Below are 17,679 nucleotides of genomic sequence, written 5' to 3' on the forward strand. Positions count from 1 at the left end.
GGTTCTTCTCCCAAGCCTTTAAAGCATAGGGGGCCCTTTCACTAAGCTGCATAAGTGTCTATGCTCGCCCAACTAGGGCCAAAATGGAGTTACCGCCCAGCTACTGCGTGGCTCTTGTGGTAATTTCATTTTATTTTCGGGCACGTGTATTGGATTCATGCCAAGTGGCATTTGACGCGCGTAGGTCATTATCGTCCAGTTAACACGTGAGACTTGACCACTAGGTCAATGGCTGGAGGTAAGGTCACAGACCCAAAATGGATTCGCGGCAATTTTCATTTTGCCACACGTCCATTTTCGGCAAAAATGTTAAAAAGGCATTTTTTTAACAGGTGCGCTAGAAAATGATTCTGCACGCGCCCAGAACACGCGTCTATACTACCACATCCCATTTTTCAGCACGCCTTTATAAAAGGGCCCCAGGGTGACTGACTATACACCACTCTGCACCTGAACTAGCTTGCTACAAACACTGCAACTTAGACCAGTTCCTTATAGCTTGTTTAACTGTACAAAGATCTTGCCTAGAGTTTAGCCACCTATCTATTTATCCCAACTGACTCTGTACCACCCATTTTGTCCCCATCTATATATTTGCACTTGGCCCCTCGACTACATAGTAAGCTGTATTTTAGAAAAATCATTAGCATCATATCTATATGATTTGAATATTCTAATACATGTTTATTAGATGTTTCATTAGTATTATGCTGATATCGTATTACAGGTATATCTCTGTTATTTGAATTTCAGTGCTGTTAAATGTGTATATTTTTGATCCTGTTTCATGGTAGTCCTGTTATTAGTTTTTAATTTGCTGTTTTCAGGGGCTCTTTTACAGAGCGGCGGTAAGCCCAACGCGGGTTTATCACTCGCTCTTTCAGAACTGCTGCCAGCCCAACGCGGTGATAGAAAGAAAACTGTATTATATCAAGCAAATATGTTCACAGAATGTGCTGGATTACTAGATCCCTATCAATACAGGTTGCAGAAAAGCATATTATAGAAATATTGCTTCTGTCTACCATAAATGTCATATTGTATATCAAGATTTAGATCATTGTTTGCATTATTTTGTGGTTGTGCTTGAGATCTCTGCTGCTTTCAATACAATCAACCACATCATATAATGTTTAGAATCAATGGGAATTCATGAGAACAGTTTTTTGCATGGTTTTCCTCATTCCTGATAGACATATGCAGATCCACCTAAATGAGACTCATTCTGTGGTTTCTCTGTTGAAGACTGGTGCCACTCAGGGCTCTGTATTATCGGATTTATTATTTAACAATTATTTGATATACATATGTCAACTCTTTAGAAACCTTGATATACAGTACCAGATATATATAGTTGATATACAGCTTTTCTTCGCTTTTGATATGTCATTTATAGATGCTGCTTGTAGAGTGAATTTGTCACCTAAAATAATAGCATTTTATGGACTATATTTCAAAAAGTGTGAAAAAGGGAATTTGGATGGTTTTTTTTTAAATTCTCTGATTAACAAGGGGGAAACATAAAGGAGACAAGGTTAATTCTGGACTACTTGAATCAATGCAGTATGAATAATTGATGCTTCCTACAGAGTTAATCAGGGCACGTAAGCTTATTCTGAAAACAAGTGGTCATGTTACCAAAGACTCATTATAACTATTTGGCAGGTGAATAAACATGGATAAATGTGAGCCAGCTGATATAGAGGGGCATTTTCGATATGACGTCTATGTTGGACTTTGAACGTTTTGTGCTAAATGTCCCAAATATGAAAAGCAAATGAAGCCATTTTTGAAAAACAAAATGTCTCTCTATTTTTTTCAAAAATACTATTTGTAACAAGGTTTTGTGCTCTGTGTTTTTACCTTTTCAGGTCATTTTTGAAACAAAAAAGCACAAATGAAAAAAATAGAAAATTAAGTCATTAGGATATAGAAGGGTCCAACATGTTTAGCAGACTGGCCTCTCAGACATCCCAGGACAGCAATGGGACACCTTATGGGGCACTGCTGTGGACTTCATATAAATCTTCCAGGTACACATTGCACCATTGCTTCCTTATGTTGTCTGCTGAGTCCCCACAAATAAAACAAACTACCCCCTACTGTACACCACTGCAATAGCCCTTCTGGGTGAAGGGGGCACCTATATGTGGGTACATTGGGTTTCTGGTGAGTTTTGGAGGGCTTACAGTTTCCACCACAAATGTAACAGGTAAGGAGAGGTATGAGCCTGGGTCCATCTATCTACAGTGCACTGCACCCACCACTAGACTACTCCAGGGACCTGCATTCTGCTCTAATGGACCTGGATATAACATCTGAGGCTGTCAGAGGCTGGTGAGTACTATTTGTATTCATATTTATTTTGGGGTGGGAGGGGATCAGTGACCACTGAGGAAGTAAGGGGGTCATCCCTGAATCTTTCCAGTTGTCATTTGGTCATTTAGGGTACCTTTTTATATGTTATTCTTTGTAAAAAATGGTCTAGAGCAAAACTTTGAATTTTTCACTATAGACATTTTGGTTTTGTTACATCACGCCTGTAAAATATCCACATGTTAGGTACACCCTAAGCCTGCCTTAATCCCAACCCCAACATTCCCCCTTGTGATCTGGAAGTACTGCAGATGAAATGCAAAGATAAATGTCTGCAAAACAGGTTTCAAAAATACTGATTTGGACGTTTAGAGAAGAAATCCATCCAAATGGTGCTTTATGACAGTTTTTGAACATTTTTCTCTCTTTTGAAAATGAGCCCCATTGTGTATGTAGATTTTCATGGAATAGGAGGCAATGTGCTCTTGTGGAATTTGAACTGTTTAAAAGAGAGAAAACAGAGATTAGGGTTAAATGACCAATTCTCTTAATGAAGGAAGATAAACAGTGGAGTGCCCCTAGGGATCAGTTTTGGCACCAATGCTTTTTTTTAACCATATTTATAAATGATCTAAAAATAGGAACAATGAGTGAAGTTGTTACATTATTAAAAACTGTTAAATCACATGCAGATTGTGAGAAATTGCAGGAGGACTTTAGGAGACTGGAAGACTAGGCAGATGAACTTAAACGTGTAAATGTGCAAAGTGATGCAATTTTACCCCAATAAAGGCTACTCTTACTATCCAAGTTTGGTCCTTCTTTATTGGTCATCCCCACTGTATTCATTTGAATTTGCACGTTGTAGGGTTCCCATTCTTCTTTTTTTTATGTGCATCTCACACATTGAGAAGAGCAATCCAAATTACAGCTACACAATGCTAGGTTCCACAATGGGAGTCACCAACTAGGAAAACAATTGGGCAATACATTGAAATACATCTTCTGCTCAGTGTGCAGTGGCAACTGAAAAGCAAACAGAATGTTAGGAATTATTAGGAAAGGAGTGGAGGATAAAACAAAGAATATCATAATGTCTCTCAGGGGCTTTGACAACTTCTTCAGAAATTTTAGAACAACGCCAGTGCTGGGCAGACTTCTATGGTCTATGTCCTAAAAATGGCAAGGATAAATCAAGAACAGGTATACATCCCAGGCCCTGGGATATATATAATATTCAGGAACTGAATTTACTTCTGCTTATACTGTATGATCATTTTCTTGGTTTCTGCTGTTAACTACTGGGATTTTGTTGTATAGTTAATTGTGACTGACTCATCTCTGTTTGCCTTGGTTAAATAAACAATTATTTTTTGAAAACCATTTTTATAGAAACATTTCAAACTGAATTTTGTGCAGCTTTGCTTACCAGAAGGATGATCTAGAAGCAATGAATGAAATGATATGGAATGAATTGTCTGAAATTCACCCTCCGTCCATGTGGCTAAAGGCTAGTAAGTTGTTTCACTGCAAAATAGCTTTCGACCACATTTTATGATGCATATGAAGTTGCACAAAATGCATCATAAAATGTGGCCAAAAGCTATTTTGCAATCAGGCACCAATTAGTACCAATTTAGTGGCCAGTTGATGTCCATTACCTGATTAAGTTGCGTGTTGATCTCAGATTTGTGTTCAAATTCTGGTGCCCAGTTTTGGGTGACCTATACAGAATCAGGGGCTATTGTAAGCACCTGCACTATCTGCCAATGCATTTACGGGTCCTTTTACCGAGCTGCAGTGAGAAAGGCTCTGCGGTAACAGCAGTGGCTATTTTTGCCGTGCACTAGGGCCCTTTTTACCTCAGCAGGTAAAAAAGGTTGAAATCAATATGCCATGTGTAAAATTGCATTTACTGAATGGCTATATGGGGGGCAGCAGTTACTGCCACCCATTGAGGTGGCTGTAAGGGATCCCACAGTAACCCAGCGGTAATCAGGCAGTGGCACTGCCTGATTACTGCCGAGTTAGCGCCAAACTAATAATTACGGAAAAAAATTCTATAGCACCGGAAATGGTACGTGCTCGAGGTGGAACTACCACCAGCGGCCATGTTGGGCCAATGGTAGTTCCAGGTTGCCAAGCGGCAAGCCCTTTTCCGTGCGGCAACCCTTAGTTTGACCGCATGCATTAAAAGGACATTCTTATAGAATGGAGCTCAGGGCTCTTTGGTGCGTAAATGGCACTTTTTTGTTGCAGATACCCGTGTAAGGTACACATAACCGCACGTGCATTGTTGTAGAATTGCCTTTCACATGCATTTTTTACCCACAAAAATCTATCTGTTGAGAAAACAGGTGCAGGTGAAGTATATTTGACATGCATAGCGAGTTTCAAAAGTGAAAGGGCAAACCAACAGAACTTATACTTTGGGAATTGGTGCAAAGCCCAAGTGTAAAAGACTATGCATGATTTTTGTCCCAATATGGACAGTTCATAGATTGTCCCCACTGTGTTATGCAAGTATGAACACATGTAAATAATACAAACTGTCCGTATGACCTATAACACAGGATAAAATAGAATATTTGCACAGCAAAAGTTATAGGCAAAGGGCCTGGTTAATTTCAGCCAGCTCATTTGGGCAGTGTAGCAGGTGGAGATCACTTCAGAGCCAGAACAGATTGTGGGTGTAGGAGGCAATGACATCCTAAACTGATTTATCATGTTTCTATGCCATCTTGTTTAACAGCATGTCCAACACATTCACTGCATGCTGGGATTTTACAAAGATATATATTCAGGCTGCTGTTTCCTGATATGTACTGGTTAATGACTAAGAAATTTCCCTGCCTCATGTTGAGGCAGAAAAAAAGCATTTTATAAGTGATAATTCATAAGAAGTTACTCATCTGTCAACTAGTTGATATCTCAGAGGTCATATTTGTGATATGATTGATAGTATTGTCCTCTCATCATACATAGCGAATGCCTGAAGAGTTTACTATATATATATATATATATATATATATATATATATATATATTTGTCTTTCAACTGTACTTACATCACTTATGAGCTCTGCCAAATTGTTGCATTTATTTGAACAGAAAAGTAAGAGTAACTATGTGAAGATTAACAGAATGATTGCATTAATTACTAAGTTTTCAGCTTTTTTGCTAGATTAAAACTAAGATTATTCTCTAAGGCAGGAGAGGGCAACCACAGTCCTCGAGGGCCATAACCCAGTCGGGTTTTCAAGATTTCTATAATAAATATGCATGAGATGTATTTGCATACAATAGAAGCAATACATGCAAATAAATCTCATGCACATTCAGTGCTTAAGTCCCAGGGGCCATACATAATTTTAGGCGTATCCATTTGCACCAACGAAAATGTGATGCAAATGCCCCCTGCCTAAATTTAGCAAGGAGTGAGTACAGGATCAGGCTCTTCAAAACAGACCAAGGACACTTGATATTGTGACATTTGTGAGGGGTTAGGCAGATCTAGGAGCCGGAACTCCGGGCCAGGGCACTGGAGAGGCAGGCGTGGGTGGGAACAGTGGAGGGACTACCAATCCCAGCAACCTCGGGAAGGATCACCTGAATCCTCTAGGGAGGCTAATCAGCACTGCAATGCCTCTGACTCCCAGAGAAGGCCACTAGACTCCCTTAGAGAAGGTGAACCAGACTACAACTCCCAGGTTCCCAGGGGGGAGGAGGAGGAGGCTTTTGGGTAGGCTCATGATAAAGATTGGGAGCAGCTGGGGAGAGGGGAGAGACAGATAGAGCCTATGGAGTGGATGCCTGAGGAGGTGATTACGAAAGCCAAAGAGGTTGGTGAAGGAATGCAGGTAGAGCCCATGGATATTTCTGCCTTAGCCCGGGTAGAAAAGGGGCAATCTCAGGGCCTGTTAGCAAACTTGATGAACTGGTTAATTCAATTCATTGAGAGAAAAGCCCAGAGAAGTATCTGAGCGAGTTCCCTGGGGAAGTAGGTTCCACCTGGCCCTGGGTTCGAGCATTACCCTTGGGGAGGATACCAGGAGTTAGTGGCTGGTATGTATGGGAGGTGGTCCCCTTTCCTCAGGTTGCTCTGAGGTGTAGGGCGAGTGTGAAGTGCGCAGCAGAACCTTTTTGGCTGAATGAACTTTGGGGAACTTTTGGGTGAAAGAAATGTGGGGCTTTTTGCTGAACGGACTTTGGGAACCTTTTTGCTGAGGAAAGTGCTGGAACTTTTGCCCAAGGATTAGTGGACTTGATGGACTCAGAGAGGGAAGGATTTGGACTGTGGGACACAGGGCTGGGTTCATAGGCACCAACTCCATGGGTGCTGTGGGTGCTCGAGCACCCCCAATATTTTAGCCCGCCGTCGGTTCCAGTTCCAACCCCTGTTGAGCGGCAGCAGGAACAAGCAGCACACTGAACCGCTGCCACCGCTTCTACCCACATCCAGCATAAGAAGAAAAAGAAGCGTGGGGCCGCAGCAGCCTTCAGGCATGCGCTGTTGGCTCTGCCGTCCTCTGCCCCCTCTGACGTCAATTTCCCATTCCGGGGGCAGAGGACCGGCAGAGATGACAGCGCATGCCTGAAGGCTGATGCAGCCCCGTGCTTCTTTTTCTTCTTGTGTCAGCGCTGCTGAGAGGCCCGGAGGGAGAGAACATGGCTGGAAACGGTAAGGGAAGTGAGGACGCTGGAGGAGACAGAGAGAGAGAGAGAGAGTGGAAAAGTGCAGGGGAAAGTCAGGGACATGGAAAAGAGCAGGGGAGAGCAAGAGAGAGATGGGGAGAGAAAGAGGGGCCATGAAAAAGAGCAGGAGAGAGCCAGGGACATGGAAAAGAGCAGGGGAGAGCAAGAGAGAGATGGGGAGAGAAAGAAGGGCCATGGAAAAGAGCAGGGTAGAGTCAGAGGGAGATGGGGAGATAAAGAGGGGACATGGAAAAGAGCAGGGGAGAGCCAGAGAGAAGGAGTGGAGGAGTGGCTTAGTGATTAGGGTGGTGGACTTTGGTCCTGGAAAACTGAGGAACTGAGTTTGATTCCCACTTCAGGCACAGGTAGCTCCTTGTGACTCTGGGCAAGTCATTTAACCCTCCATTGCCCCATGTAAGCCACATTGAGCCTGCCATGAGTGGGAATGAGTGGGAAAGCTTGGGGTACAAATGTAACAAAAAAAAAGATGCTGGATGGATGAGGGGTACAGAGAGAGAGAGATGAGTGGAAAGATGGGGAGGGAGAGAGAGGGGACATGGGCAGGAGAGAGAGAGAAGCTGCTGGGGAGAAACTGGGGGACACCCTAGCTGTCAGACGGAGAAATGCTGAATGAAAGGAGGGAGAAAGAGGGAACATGCTGGAAGGAGGGGGCAGAAAGAGGGAAGACGCTGGATGGAAGGGTAGGGAGGGAAAGAAAGAGGAAAGATACTGGAAGGATGGGGAGAGAGAGGACATGCTGAATGGAAAAGGGTCGAGAGAGAGAGAGAACTGTCTAGAAGGAAGGGGAGATAGAAGGAGACAATGGACGGAAGGAGAAGGAGACAATGGACAGAAGGATTGGGAGAGGGTAATGGGTGGAAGGATAGAGAGAGAAAGAGGGATGACACTGGATGGAAGGGTAGGAGAGAAAGAGGGAAGGTGCTGGACATGGATGGATGGAGGGCAGGGAAGACTGGAAGGAGATGCACATGGATGGAGGGGATGGAAGAGAGGAGAAATCTGGAAATGGATGGAGTGGAGGGCAGGGAAGAGAGGAGAAATGTTGGACAGGGATGGAGGGAAGAAAAGACAAAGGAAGGAGATGCACATGGATGGAGGGGAAGGGAGAGAGGAGAAATGCTGGACATGGATGGAGGGAAAACTGCTGAATTTAAGAGTTGTATTGGAACACTGAAGGATAGGGACAGAGCTACAGATGGTAGACAGGACGCATAAGGACACAGGAGGATGGTGGACATGGTGAGAGAAAAAATATCAAATAGAAAGAATACACTGCATAAAACAGAAGACACTGGGACCAAAGCGAATAGAAAAACTAAATGATCAAACAAAGGTAGAAAAAAGTATTTTATTCAGAATATGCCAGCTTTTGGAAATGTGCATCTGTGATATTTTGCATTTAAGTTTTAATTTTTCTAGTACTGCTGCATGCTGAGTCTGACTTCTTGAGGTAACTTTCCAGTTCAGTATTTTGCCTTCATATGAGATGTGTATGAAACTGGCTGAGATCCACAATGATCAAGAAAGACTGACAGCTTTATGTTTACTGAACATTGAAAGTGATCTTGTTGGAGATATTAAGCCACATTGAGCCTGCAAAAAGGTGGGATAATGTGGGGTACAAATGCAATAAATAATAATAATATTAACCCTGAGCAGATCATTGACACCTATGATGTGACGTCTAGTCGCTGGATGTTACTTCACTAATGTGACCATTTCATTTTGGGATTTTCCATGGATGGAAATAGCAGTGTTTAATAACTGATAACATTATTGAATAGTATACATTGGTTAATATATGCTTTGAGCAACCACTTTTTTTCTTTGACATATGATACATATCTAATATCTAAATCTAATAAAAGGTATTAAATGTGACTATTTTACTTTTACTTATTTGTTTTCTGTGTGTTGTCAGACAATTATGGATGTAAGCCCCATTCCTAACCCCCCCTTTAGCCTCCCCAAACAGTTGGGCCACCGAACGCCTATGAACCCCAGCCAGCCCGACCTGCCCGTCCTTTTCTCCCTCAACAGTCCTCCGTCCTCGCCTTCCTGCCGCCCAGGATTTAAAACTCATCTTACCTTGGGTCCCGGCAGCAGTGAAAGGCGAGCAGACTCGACTTCAGCTTTCCCTTCTCTCTCAGCTCTGGTACCGCCCTCATTTCCTGTTTCCATGAGGGCGGAACCAGAGCTGAGAGAGAAGGGAAGGCTGGAGCCTACTCGCTTTTCACTGCTGCTGGGACTGAAGTAAGATGAGTTTTAGATTCTGGGCAGCAGGAAGGCGAGAACGGAGGACTGTTGTGGGAGAAGAGGTCGGGCTGGGGTTGGGACTGGAACTCGGAGGAGGGGGGCTGAAAAGGGGCAGGTGGTGTTTGGGGCGAGTTACTGAACATGGAGGGGAGGGGAGAGAGGAGAAATCATTGGACATGGAGGGGAGGGGAGAGAGGAGAATTCGCTGGACATGGATGAGAGGGGAGGGCAGAGCAGGAGAGAGAGGAGAATTGCTGGATATGAATGGGGGGGAGAGGAGGGGAAGGGGGGAGAGGAGGGGAGGGGGAGGGGGGAGAGGAGGGAGGGGGAGGGGGAGGGGGGAAATGCACCACCTGTAAAAAATACTTTTTCAGCACCCCCAATCATTTTGAAAAGTTGGCTCCTATGGCTGGGTTAATACCTGTGGGAAAAGAGCTTGTTTTTCTGTTTTTCTTTTTTGTTGCTGAGTTGAAACTACAAGAGTGCTGGAGTTATGTACTAAGCCCGGGGAGGCATATAGCCCCAGGGAAGAGACTGTTCCTAATTAAATACAGGAAATTTCTGACTTGTTTGCTATTGTTTTAACTGCCAAGCATCCAGAGTTACCTAGTAAACCTGGTGGGGAGTTGGACCTAGGACTGGGAAAGTCGAAGCACAGCCAAGCGGCCAGCTAGCATGTAGTTAGTGCGGGGAGCTCACAGTCTTTGCCTCTCAAAATGCCAAAAAAAACGAGGAAGGGCAACAGCCCGAGCTTCACTGCTACCTTCCTCTTTACCTTTAGGTCCTATGGTTCGATTTGTGAGCACCCCGGGACAGAATCAGCGGATTATGGGTGAATCCCTAGAAGGCGCTGGTGTGGTGCAGGAAGTTTCGTCGTCTTCGGGCCTGGATATCACCTTGAGCCCTAATCGTAGAACTCCACCTCCGCAGCCACAGTTGACCAGCTCCCCTCGAGGGACCGACAGGACTCCTACCGAAGAGCGGAGTTCCCGAGGTTGAAACTCAAGTCCAGCTCGAGGGGCAATTCGAAGGGCAAGTGAAATTGCCCGAGGTCAGCAGTCCTGCAATGGTAGTTGCAGAATTACAGGATATGGAGCAGTTGAGAATCTCAGAAAATCTTGCCGATACTCCTCCGATGATATTGAAGAAACCGGCAGAGGTAACATTGGATTCGTTATGGGATCTAATCTCTCAGTTTATCTCAACTATTACCTTAAAAACTAATCTTATTTCTGAGAAAGTTACCGTAATTGAGCAAAGAATCTTGAAAACTGAACTGGATATAAAATCATCAAATGAAAAGTTAGAAAAGGTGGAAAAAACTGTAGCAAATTTGGGAGATTTGCAAACAGTAATGATAAAGGATATTACTAATTTAAGGAAGAAAATGGAAATATATGATAACTTACTAGAAATAATAATTTAAGATTTATAAACCTTTCTAAAGGGAAAATGACAAAACCAATTGATATGTTAAAGTGATACCTACGTGAAGTTCTTGAAATCCCTGAAAAAAGTTTACCACCATTCAGTCAAGTTTATTATATACCTCAGAAGGATTTGCCTCAGTCTGAGAGAAAAGAACTATTGGATTTGACAACATTCTTGGAGACCTCTGAGACAGAACAAGTTCAACCAGCTACATTAGTAGCCACTGTTGTTCTTATCCCTGATAAGCAGTGGCCTTTTTGGCTATTTTTCAGGAATCGGGAAAAACTTTTTCTTGGCTTGAAAATAAACTTGTTTCCAGATATCTCAAAGGAAACTCAGAAAAGACGTAATGAATTCTTGTTGCTAAAACCCGCTGTTCTGCAATTGGGAGGAGTATTTCATTTAAGGTTTCCTTGCAAATGCATTGTTAGAATTAATCTATCTAAGTATATTTTTGTTGATCCTTCACATTTGACATCATTCATATCCTCTAAAAGAACTGTTAGAGTTTAAAAATATTTTTTCTGTTCTATATTACATGCTTATAACCTATTTATTTTTCCTCAATTCGTGTAATTGGAAACTTGGATCTGCTTACTTGTGGACTTGAGTGTTAAAATTTGTTTATAAATATTACTTTTTGATCTTAATATATGTTAACACTTTTATGAATCAAGATTATGATCTTGTATTAAAATGACAAAATTGCAAAAAAAAAAAAAAAAATCTCAAACACATGGTTCATTTGTGTATAGACCTCCCATAAACTTGCAGAAAAAGAAAAAAATAATGAAATATTATATGCATATGAAGATCCAATCACAATAACAATCTCTCCATATCTTTTAAGTAAAAATTAACTAAGATTGGAGATAGTGGAGAACCTTGAGGCACTCTAACCAGCTTATTTTCGAAAGAGAAAGGCGCCCATCTTTCGACACAAATCAGGAGATGGGCGTCCTTCTCTCAGGGTCGCCCAAATTGGCATAATTGAAAGCCGATTTTGGGCATCCCCAACTGCTTCCTGTTGCGGGGATGACCAAAGTTCCCGGGGGTGTGTCAGAGGCGTAGCCAAGGCAAGACTGGGACGTGCCTAACAGATGGGCGTCCTCAAGCGATAATGGAAAAAAGAATGGCGTCCCTGACGAGCACTTGGCTGACTTTACTTGGTCCATTTTTTCTTATGACCAAGCCTCAAAAAGGTGCCCAAACTGACCAGATGACCACCAGAGGGAATCGTGGATGACCTCCCCTGACTCCCCCAGTGGTGACTAACCCCATCCCACCCTGACAAAAACAACTTTAAAAACTTTTTTTGCCAGCCTCAAATATCATACTGAGGTCCATCGCAGCAGTATGCAGGTCCCTGTGGGGGGAGGTGTGTGTGTGTGTGTCAGCGGAGGCATAGCGAAGGCGTGGACATCCTTCTTTCAAACATTTTGGATGTCCTGAACTGCCCCCCCCCCCCCACAGGGATGGCCAAATTTCAAGGGAGTGGAGTGGAGGAGTGGACTAGTTGTTAGAGCACTGGTCTTGCAAGCCAGAGTTGGCCAGTTCAAATCCCACTGCTGCTACTTGTGATCCAGAATTCAGATATATAAATAAAGGGGTGTCAAAGGCATGGACATCCTTTTCACAGAAATATCTACATTTTGGACGTCCTCAACTGCCCATCGCAGAGACGGAGGCATAGCGAAGGCGCCTAACACTTGGACGTCCTTCACCCATACTAAAAAAAAAAAAAAAGACGTCCGTGACGAGCACTTGGACATTTTCACCTGGACTTGTGCTTTTTTAAGGTTGTAGACGGCAATTTATTTAAGGTTGTAGATGGCTATTATACACGCAGCTTGTCTGCCTGTATGAAACCGTCTTTGGCATGCGCAGAGAAGCCACTCATAAAACTTGGCTGCTCTGCACTGGCTTCCCCTCCTTAGGAAGGAAATCATGTGCAAATGAGCTAACAGTGAGCAGCTCATTTGCATACGATTTCCTTCATGCATGCCCGTTCCTTTCCAAATTGCTAAGGGATCGGTAAGGGAAGGGCTTTTTCCGTTCAGTTAGTGCATCAGTTAGTCCACTGAAGATGCCCCCTAGGGTGCCCAGTTGGTGTCCTAGCATGTCAGGGGGACCAGTGCACTACGAATGCTGGCTCCTCCCACAACCAAATGAGTTTGATTTGGTTGTTTTTGAGATGGGCATCCTCGGTTTCCATTATCGCTGAAAACCGAGGACGCCATCTCTAAGGTCGACCATCTCAACATTTAGGTCGACCATCTCTAAGGTCATAGGAGCTGACTCTGTGGGTGCTGTGGGTGCTTGAGCACCCCCAATATTGAGAAAAGTCCTTGTATGTGTCCAGGGAGGGGTTATTTCCACTGGGTTTAGCATCCCCAATAATTTTGAAAAGTTGGCTCTTAAGTCTAAGGTCGTCCTAAATGTTGAGATTTGGGCATCCCTGACCCTATTATTGAAATGAAAGATGGACGCCCATCTTGTTTCGATAATGCGGGTTTCCCCGCCCCATCAAAGGGATGTCCTCTGAGGACGCCCTCAGGAAAACCTGGGCGCCCCGTTCGATTATGCCCCTCCACATGTCATTTCCCCAAGCATCAGACAATTTCTGTTACCAAGAGACTTGGAGAAATCTATTTTTTAGGAAAACCAGAAAACCAAGATAAAACTTTATCTGTTATGTTATGATCATGTAACTTGGTAAGATGTCCTGATTCACTAAGCCAAAAGCTGCTGATTGATCTAATTGCATAACAAAAGCATAATGTCCTCTATCTAAAAGTAGTCTAAGCTCTGATAATAATGCAGCCAACATTGTCTCAATGCTAAAGAGAGAACAAAATCCAGATTGTCTAGAATCCAAATTTGAACTCTTGAAATTGGATTATTACGATGGACTCAAGTAACTTAATTAAAGTTTGTAAATTTTTAACTGGGCGATAGTTATTACAAGTTGAAACATGTATATTTGCACCCTTTAAAGGGGGAGATAGCACTATCCTGCCAATGCATTCTTGAAAACAACCCTCCTTTAAAGATTCATTAACAAACTAAGGACCCCTTTTAACATGCTGCGGTAAAAGGGGCCCTGCGGTAGCATCAGCGTGTGGATTTGCCGCACACTAAGGCCCTTTTTATGGCAAGGAAATGGCCATGCAGCAAGTTAAACACTTGCCACATGGCCATTTCCTGGTGGAGCCCTTACTGCCACCTATTTATGAGGTAGTAAGGGCTCCTGCGCTAACCTGGCAGTAACCTTACCACTGCATCCTGCGCACTCCAGAACTAGTTTTACCTTTTCACAGTGCTTGTGGTACCACCGTATTTGTCATTCTAATGAAAATTATATGTAAGTTTCTGAAAAACTATGTGCTAAATTTATAGCTTGGTGATATCCTACTGCTGTTGTTAAAAAAAGCTAGAAAACATGTTTTTTTGTTATCCACGTGGAAGTCTAAATGGCAGATGACGTTTAATGTGAGCAAGTGCAAAGTGATGCATGTGGGAAAGAGGAACCTGAATTATACCTACGTCATGCAAGGTTCCACGTTAGGAGTCACAGACCATGAAAGGGGGATCTTGGTGTCGTCGTTGATGATACGTTGAAACCTTCTGCTCAGTGTGCTGCTGCGGCTAAGAAAGCAAATAGAATGGAAAGGAATGGAAAACAAAAATGAGGATGTTATAATGCCTTTGTATCGCTCCATGGTGCGACCGCACCTCAAATATTGTGTTCAATTCTGGTCACCGCATCTAAAAAAATATATAGTGGAATTAGAAAAGGTACAGAGAAGGGCAGCAAAAATGATAAAGGAGGTGGGATGACTTCCCTATGAGGAAAGGCTAAAGCGGCTAGGGCTCTTCAGCTTGGAGAAAAGGTGGCTGAGGGGAGATATGATAGAGGTCTATAAAATAATGAGTGGAGTTAAACGGGTAGATGTGAAGCGTCTGTTTACGCTTTCCAAAAATACTAGGACAAGGGGGCATGCAATGAAGCTACAATGTAGTACATTTAACACAAATCGGAGAAACTTTTTCTTCACTCAACATGTAATTAAACTCTGGAATTCATTGCCAGAGAATGTTGTAAAGATGGTTAGCTTAGCGGAGTTTAAAAAAGGTTTGGATGACTTCCTAAAGGAAAAGTCCATAGACCATTATTAAATGGACTTGGGGAAAATCCACTGTTTCTGGGATAAGCAGTATAAACAGCTAACTTGAAGCTGCTTGGTCTCATTCTGGATTCCCACCTATCTCTCGACCTTCAAGTATCATCTATTACGAAAAGAATGTTCCTCTCCATGCGGTCACTTAAACATATCAAGCAATTCCTTCCATGTGACCTATTCCAGACTCTTATACACTTTCTAGTACTGAGCCATTTCGACTACTGCAATGGGATTTACACCGGTTGCAAAGAGCACATCCTAAAGAAACTCCAAACGGCTCAAAATACGGCAGCAATATTAATATTTGGTAAATCTCGGTTTGAAGCAGCAAAACCCCTTAGAAGCTCCACTGGCTCCCGATAAAAGAGCGTATTGAATTCAAAATCTGTGCACTAACACACAAGATTGTTTATGGGGAAGCTCCAGATTATATGTTCAGCCTAATTGACCTCCCTTCCAGAAATTCCAAAAAGCCTTCACAGAACTATCTCAATCTCCACTATCCTAACTGCAGGAATCTGAGATACAAACTACTCTTTGCCTCCTTCTTTTGCTTCGTGAGTCCTCGTTATTGGAATGCTCTTCCATCAACATTAAAGGAGACTACTGACCACAACCTGTTCAAGAAGTCCCTTAAGACGTATTTATGTGCTAGAACATACTCCTCTGTTACTTAACTTACTTTCTACTGTTCGTTTGACACCCCCTGTTGTTTTCCCCACCCAAAATGCACCTTATTCTCTGTTCTGCCTATGATTTAGTTTGATGCTCTTTTCCTAATGTTGTTAGCCACATAGAGCCTGCCACGGTGGGAATCTGTGGGATATAAATGTTCTACATAAATAAATAAATAAAATATTTTGTACTTTTTTGAGATCTTGCCAGGTATTTGTGACCTGGATTGGCCACTGTTGGAAAAAGGATGCTGGGCTTGATGGACCTTTGGTCTGTCCCAGTATGGCAATACTTATGTACTTATGTCTGTTGAACTATGTCCATCAGAAAACTCAATCTGACCCTTGTGTGTGTGTGCTGGAATTTAATAGCTGCTATATCTGGATGGTGTGGATTATAAGAAAGCATTTGAAAATATTCTCTATAAATCCTTGTTTTAAAGAGCTGGATTGGAATTTTGCATACTCTAGAAATATGAATCTGAGTGGTGCTTTCTGCCATTCAGATGTATGGTCTAAGCAGACATATAACTTAACAAAAGGTAGACACACATGGTGTGGTCATTGTTCAGTTTGTGATCTTATGGTGGAAGGCACAACCTTTACACATCCTTGTAGGGAAATCATCCCATCCCTTTTATCATTTTCGTCACCCTTCTCTGTACCTTTTCTAATTCCACTGTATATGTTGGAGTTTTTTTCTGACCAATGATTAAAAGAGCCTTAGTCCTCTGTGGGTGTTTTCTGAAGAAGGACATATTGGAGTCTATATTTCTGAGGTCTTTTTTTTTCTCCACCATTTTTTAATGTTTGAAATCACAGATTATTTTATTTTTGCCCAATTTGCCAGGTTTCCTAATTTCTGTAATAATTTCTTCATCTATCTGTTTGTTCTGTCCTGGTAGACAGTAATACAGCCCTACTAGTATACTCTTTTCCTTCACACATGGAATTTCTCTCCATAAGAATTCTACATTGCTATCTCTTTCATATAGAATGTTTATTTAGTTTGATGCAATTCCCTCTTTAACATATAATGCAACCCCTTCTAATTTGATTCATTCCATCTTTGTGATATAATTTGTACCCTGATAACACAGTGTCCCATTGATTGTCCTCCTTTCACTAGGTCTCTGAGATAGCTATTTTATTTACCTCTTCATTTAGTGCTACATACTCTACTGTCATAACAAAACTATGTAAGCCACATTGAGCCTGCAAATAGGTGGGAAATTGTGGGATACAAATACAATAAATAAATAAATACTGTAATTCTCTGATTTTATTGTTAAGGCTTTTAGCATTTGTATATAGACACTTCAGAATGCGTTTTTGTCTTTGCATCTACAAGCTGCTTAGAAATTGACAGGGATAATTTACATAATTTATTCTGCTCTCCTGTTAAACACTCCTGACTTTCATTAACCATTGTTGAAACTTCTCTAATGGGATTCCCTAAAGGTCCTGTTCAATAGTATCCTTCAAGGATGCTCCACACCAAATCATGTGCTCCTGGACAACTGCTGGCTTTCTCCCCCATGTTAGTTTAAATGCTGCTCTGTCTCCTTTTTAAATCTTAGTGCCAGCAGCCTGGTTCCATCCTGGTTAAGGTGAAGTCTGTCCTTTCAGAATAGGCTCCCCCTTTCTCAGAATGTTGTCTAGTTCCTAACATTTCTAAATCCCTCATCCTTGTACCATCATGTCAACTATGCATTGAGACTTCAAAGCTCTGCCAGACTCTTTGGTCCTGCATGTGGAACAGGGAGCATTTCTGAAATGCTACCCTGGAGGATCTGGATTTCAGCTTTCTACCTAAATTTGGCTTCCAGAACCTTCCTCCTACAGTTTCCTATGTCATTGGTACCCACATGTACCAAAACATCTTGTTCCTCCCCAGCACTATCTAAAATCCTATCTAGGTGACGTGTGAGGTCTGCTACCTTTGCACCAGGCTGTAAGTAACCAGTCAATCCTCATGTCCATCAGCTACCCAGCTATTTACATGATTAATGATCAAATCACCAACTACAACAGCTGTCCTAATCCTTCCCTCCTGGGCAGATGCCCCTAGATACACATTCATGGGGTGAGAGGATAATGCAT

Source organism: Microcaecilia unicolor, chromosome 1 (assembly GCF_901765095.1).
Source record: "Microcaecilia unicolor chromosome 1, aMicUni1.1, whole genome shotgun sequence".
NCBI classification, from domain to species: domain Eukaryota; kingdom Metazoa; phylum Chordata; class Amphibia; order Gymnophiona; family Siphonopidae; genus Microcaecilia; species Microcaecilia unicolor.